General features: G+C 46.0%; 1 protein-coding gene and 1 long non-coding RNA gene across 3 annotated transcripts in view; one reads left to right on the top strand and one right to left on the bottom strand.

Annotated features, from left to right (window-relative positions):
- The window catches only part of PEBP4 (phosphatidylethanolamine binding protein 4), a 190,888-nt gene that overhangs the window by 50,338 nt on the left and 134,148 nt on the right, over nt 1-6,402 (top strand). The window lies entirely within an intron of this gene.
- LOC107195391 lies at nt 1,820-6,396 on the bottom strand. Of its 2 annotated transcripts, XR_003045264.1 has the most exons (4): nt 6,085-6,396; nt 4,253-4,331; nt 3,361-4,151; nt 1,820-3,223 (listed from the first exon to the last, which is right to left on the bottom strand). It is a non-coding gene; the product is annotated as an uncharacterized LOC107195391 (long non-coding RNA). The 2 variants fall into 2 exon arrangements; XR_001516520.2 differs by lacking the exon at nt 4,253-4,331.

Below are 6,402 nucleotides of genomic sequence, written 5' to 3'. Positions count from 1 at the left end.
GGTGGTGAAGGGCGTGGTGGCCAGAGAGGAGCTGACAAGGGCCTCACCCCTACAAATCCCAAAGCTGGCACATTAGGCTGACTCTTAAGTCTCCCCTTATACCCGCCAGGTCAAGATTGGGGACTGCCCTTCCCCATACCACATGTACCCCTCAGGCTGACCACATTCCCTAGGAATTAAAATGAATATCAGCATGTTAAGGACAGCATTACTTTCTCAAGAATAAAATTTAGGAGGGGATAATGTGGGCAATGGTGATGTTGCACCGAGTATAATGTATTTGGTCTGCAGCTCTGTTAGTGGGATTATTTTAAATGCTACATGGTGAATTTGAACAGGAAAATGTAATAGTTGTCTCCTAATATATTTTTTCCTCTCATCCTTTCCTCCATGGTTGACAATGAAGAGAAAGAAGAAAAATATAAGTAAGACTATGATGAGCCTTTCTGGTAGCTGTAACCAGCTTAGGAAGATTTTCCTGGGCTCTCTCTTGCTAGCCACCCAGGGAAGGGTGACTTTGGTGAAATCTTGCTCAGTTTAAGCTATAATTTAACTCTGCCTATAGGAATTCTCCTCTTCCCACATGCAGTCTTTCCTAAACTAGTCTAGTGAAAAGCACTTGGAAGTCAGGAATCAGGATTTGGAACCAGTCTTGGCCAGGAAAACAAAGTAGCTGTAGAGCAAACAGTCAGGGAGATGGAGAGAGCCTTGGAAGCCATGCCTACCTACACGGTAATGGACATAACACTTTCTGCCTCTTCATTTTCCAAGGTACTGTAAAAGGGGCTTTCCACTCCCTTCTCTTTCCTCTGTCGTAAGGGAACACTCACACGTGGTCCTGGCTTCACCTGTTTCTTGCACATATGCATGTTGCGGCCAGCAGAATCGGCACCTTTGTGTAAACTACAGACAAGAGTCCCATCTTTGGGCCTGATTCCTTTCTAGGCCAGGACACACAGTTTGGCAAGGGGAGTGTGGCTGGATTTTAGTCATGCCTTCGCCTGGGGTCCTTTGAGCATTCCTTACTCCTCCTGGCAGTAGACATTAACTTTTGTGTTAGAAAGACCCAGGTTCAAATCCTGACACCATCTTCTAGCCACGTTACCTTGGGCAAGTAGCTTGATTTCATGCACAATAGTACCTATCTCATAGGAATACTGTCAGGACTAATTGAGATAATACATGTAAATCTCTTAGTGCTAAATGAGCGGTGACTATTACTATTCCAGAGAGCCCTATTGTGGTCCTTAAGTGCCCATGAGAAGCAGGAGTAAAAATATGTTTCCTGGAGCAGAGATGGGGGTAACAAAAAATCAGGCTCAAGCCTGGATGTGAATTGTGCTTAGGACGGAAGCACTGGGCTAGGAGGTCTGATCTGCAAAATACTGGAGGGAGCAAGAAAGGAGAGAAAACCGGTGACTTGTTTGGTCTTGGCTTCTAGAGAGAGGCTGGAGCCCTGCTCCTACTGGGGTCATCTATCCCAGCTGTTCTACATCTCCGTTTCTCCACCCCTCACCCCTAAGGCCCAGCAGCATGTCAGTGGATTACAGGGTCCTGCTTTGCCTGGGACTTTGGGACTGGGAGGTGGGGGCAGCAACAGGAAGTGTTTCCTATATGTCCCTGCCCTGTTCTCTAGTTGAGCATGAAAGGAACTAGTCCAGGACATCTGCAGAGCATCCTTCAGGGCGTTCTTCCCACTTGGGGCCATCCATGATGCTGAGATGTTGAGATGAGGGTTGGTCCAGAACAAAGCCCCTTCTCTGACAGAGGCCAGGGGCTTCTTTGGGTAGGTGAGAAATAGCTAGTCAGAGCCTACAAATTTACTGCTTGGAAAGACCTATGGCCCATTTTTATTACTTTTTTAGTAGACTTTTTAAGGCTAGTTTTATGTTCATAGCAAAATTGAGCAGAAAGTACTGTAAGTTCTCATATACCCCCATCCCCGCACATGCATAGTCCTCCCCACTGTCAACACCATAATGTTACATTTACTATAATCGATAAATTTTCACTGAGGGGTCATTATCACCCAGAGTCTATAGTTTACATTAGGGTCCAGTCTATGAGTTTGGACAGATGTATGATAACGTGTCCATCATTATAGTTCCATACAGAGTATTTTCACTGGCTTAAAAATCCTCTGTTCTCTACTTATTCATCTCTCCCTCCTTCCAGCTACTGGCAACCACTCATCTTTTTACTCTCTCCATAGTTTTGCTTTTTCCAGACTGTTATATTGTGGGAATCATATAGTATGTAGCCTTTTCAGATTGGTTTCTTTCACTTAGTAATATCTAAGGTTTCTCCTTGTCTTTTCATGGATTGATAGCTTGTTTCATTTTAGCACTGGATAATATTCCATCATCTGGATGCGCTGATTTATTTATCTGTTCACCTACTGAAGGGCATCTTGGTTGCTTCCAAGTTTGGGCAATTCTGAATAACGCTGCTATAAACATCTGCGTCTGTGCGTATATAAGTTTTCAGTTTCTTTGGGTAAATACCAACGAGCACAATTGTTGGATTATACGGTAAGAGTATGTTAAGTTTCATGAGAAACTGCCAAACTATCTTCCAAAGTGAATGTACTATTTTGCATTCTGACCAGCAATGAATAAGAGTTCCTCTTGCTCCATCTCGCCAGCATTTGGTGTTATCAGTGCTCTGAGTTTTGAACATTCTACTAGGTGTGCGGTGGTAGCTCATTGTTTTAATTTGCAGTTCCATAATGATACAATGTTGAGCATCTTTTCATATGTTTATTTGCCATGTGTATATCTGGCGAGCTATTTGTTCAGGTCTTTTGTCCATTTTTCATTTGGGTTGTTTGTTTTCTTATGGTTGAGTTTTAAGAGTTCCTTTTGTATTTCGGATACCGGTCCTTTATCAGCGATGTCTTTGCAAAGATTTCTCTCCTAGTCTGTGACTTGTCTTCTCATTCTCTTCACCCCATTTAATTTTGTTCCCTCTTCCTGTGCGTCCAGCAGATCCATAGCTCCTTATGTCCCTGCAGCAGATGCAAAGAAGCCAGACTAGCTATGGAAGGAGCATGGCTTCCTAGGGAAATGTGTGGGCTTGTGACCACCATTCATTTCAAACCAATGTTTATTTGTTCCTTAAACAATTACATTGTGTCAGGCACTAAGTTTCCGGGATGCATGGGTGAACAAAACACAATGCTCTGAGTCTTGTGGAGTTTACTTTCTGGTAGGGAGGACTTATACTGAAAAATAAACAGAGACACATATGCGGAAAACTGTACATAAGCACATTATACAGCTCTCTAGAAGTAAGTCCATGTGAAAAAAAAAAATGAGCAGAACAAGGGAGATTGGAGGGGCTGGCATGGGAGAAACTCACCGTCTAAATAGCGTTGCAGGGTGGGATTCATTGAGAAGGGATGTTTAGGCAAAGACTATGCCAAGAGGGCAGAGCGATCGAGCAGAGGACTATCCAGTGCAAAGGCCATGAGGCTGAAGCGCACCTGGTGTGTTCGAGAAATTGCAGGGAGGCCGATGCGGCTGGAGTGCAGTAGAGGGCTGACCACGAGAGGATTTTCTGATGGACTCGATGTGGGGGTGAGAGGAAGGAGAAGTATACATGACACCAAAATTTCTGACCTGAGCCACTGAAAGGATGTTATTAACAGCGATGGGGAAGAGCAGGTTTCCCGCTGGTGGTGGGTGAGGACAGAGAACGGGTTGAGTTGGCACTATTTACAGACATGTTGGTGGAGATATAAGGTATGCTATTGGATAGATGGGCCTAGAGTTCAGGAGAGTTCGTGTCTAAGACCCTGGGCTGAGTGCTGTGGGGAATAGAAGGAAGCATGAAACCCAATTCCTCCATCCCCGCCTCTGTCCAAGAATCACTGGGCGGTTGGAGGGAGTGTGGGAGGGCAACACATAAAATGGGCACAGCCACCAGAAGACAGGTGAACAAATCCAAATTACCATAAATTACATTAAAGAGACAATCGGATGAAAGACAACCTCCAGACACCTCCAGACACCTCGACTGCTTGCTAAGAAGTCGGCAAGAAGGAGAAACCAGGAAGTGTTTTCCCTTCTTCAGCCTCAGTCAGAAGGACACTTCAAATTTTTGAAGATTTCCACACAGGCTCCCCATGGTTTGTCTGCCTTCCCATTCACCTGTAAGGCAAAGAAAGAGAAGGACGGCTAAGAGGGGGCCCGCCGACTGCAGGAGCAGTCACTTCAGCTCTCCCCACTCCCTGGTTTCTGCTCTCGCCCACCTGTCAAACAGCCGGGTCAACCCCAGATTGAGACAGGCTGGGCTGGATCCTGCTGTCTGTGGTCTGTGCATGCACAGAGCTAAAGGGAAGAGAATTATGAAGATGGGTTCACCGCTTATTAGACCGATCTTAGCCCAGATCCCTAATATTGGTAACCCAGGTCCTAGAGTTAACGTGCTAGCTGTGGTCTTCACCCTGAAATTACAGTCAATTGCCAAAGCAAGAGCCGTGTTTTCACATTTAACATCCCCGAGTCTCTCTTGCTTAAGTGGCAGATGGTGAATCTCATGCAATGACGTGAGCAAAGGCCCCTCTATTTCCAGCGTGGACCTTGGATCTGCGGAGAAGCTGCATATCTGCCTTCTGTGCACTGGAATGCTGCAGCTTCGGGGGCGGGGGTCAGAAAGTCAGGGATGTGTCTGCAAGGGCTGGGGCCAGGAGCGTGGAGAGCAGTGAACTTGGCTGTGCACTCCAGCAAGGAAAGGGTAACCGGGGCACTTTGGGAAGCCTAGGCTGGATGTGGAGGATAAGACCTGCCATCCACAACCTGAAAATCTAGTGCTTTAATAAGCCGAAGCTGATATTAGAAGTGGTGTGCCCAGGGACCTCAGAGAGATGGGCAGCATGGCGCAAGTGATGAACTGTCTTTGCAGGCTCAGATCTGAGTGAGAGCAAAACTGGGTTATGAAACGGGGCCAGATTAATGAAAATGTGCATGGTAACAGCCCATTTTCAGTGATTTTCACCCAATCCTTTGTACCTTTCTGACCCAAATCTATTGATGGCATCTTATGTCCTACACTCAGCCTTTTCACTTCCAAAGATTAAAAAAAAAAAAAGATTTATAACATAGTAATAACCTTCAAGAATCTCAGCCAATTCCTGGACTGCTTTCTTATATCCCCAAGGGAATTAATCCCTGAAGGAAGACTTCAGGATAATATTGGGGGGTTTGAAATTCTCTATTTGAAGGACTTCCCAAGAAATGCCATTGAGGCCTCGTGCCCACACGCTTTCCCTCCTCCACTCCTTTCACACAGACGGACTTCCCTGCAGTTTCCGCTGTCCTGTCCTGGCATGGCATTCCGCCCCAGGGGTACCCAGTTCTCTTTGGGGGAGGAGGGGGCCCCTCATAGCCTTCCCACTTGACTAAAGCCTTCTCTTCCTTTAGGGCAAACTCAAGCATCATCATCTTTTGGAAGCTTTGCATTCAAGCTGTACTTTAATAACATTTATTGTTTTTTTATTATAAAATTCATATTCAGTGCAGAAAATGTAGAGCTTATAAAAAAAGTGAAGAAAACAAAAATCACCCATCATTTTGACATATATTCTTCTCGTCTTTTTTTTTTTCTGTGTGTATATGTATTATAATTGGGAGCATACTATACATGCTGTTTTGTGATCTGCATTTTTCTCCCACTTAAGGCTATAGAGTTAAGGGGGGCGGGGTGGGGGGCAGTTTAGCATAGTGGTTATGTGTGGGTGGGCTCTGGAGTCAGACTGTCTGGGTTCAAATCCTGGCGGCATCACGATAGTCCTGAGACTTTGAGCACGTTACTGACTCCATTTCCGTGTTTAGAACAGTGTGGTTTACATCAAATTTTAATCTATAATTTTGTTTTCTGTTTCTCACTCAGCTGTGAGTTCCTTAAGGTCACAGAGTGACTCTTGTTCATCTTTCTGTCTTCAGCATCTCGCTCCTACATAACAGACATCTCAAGATGTTCCATTCGAGAAAGACCCCAAAGAATAAGGCCTAGCGCTGGGAATCCGACTAAAGTTCTTGAAACAAGAGGACAAAGATTTGTGCTCGCGGCCTCGTTCCTTACCTCTATTAGCTAAAGCGGGCCCATTAAGTTTTCTGCGGCTCTCATTTCATCCTTTGTGAAATGGAGAGCCAGGGAGACTCAGAGGAGCAAGACGACTTGGCGGACCTGCTCTGCAAACTGTAGAACTTTGCAAGTGACGTTGTTCTTTCCTGAATTCTCATGGCTCCGCTCCGCGCTGAAAGGGGACAGGCGTGGGGACCGTGCGCCCTCAGTCCCGGAGAGGAGCTGGCGGGATCGGCGGCTCTCGGACCAGCCCTGCGGCCGCCGGGGAGGCCTAGGGTGCCTCTCCCGAGGCGGGGTGGTGGGTGTTGGGGCGCC

This window comes from Pteropus alecto, unplaced genomic scaffold, assembly GCF_000325575.1.
Source record: "Pteropus alecto unplaced genomic scaffold, ASM32557v1 scaffold160, whole genome shotgun sequence".
NCBI classification, from domain to species: Eukaryota; Metazoa; Chordata; class Mammalia; order Chiroptera; family Pteropodidae; genus Pteropus; species Pteropus alecto.
Note: the sequence above shows the minus strand (reverse complement) of the source record. Positions and strands in the feature narration are given on the sequence as shown.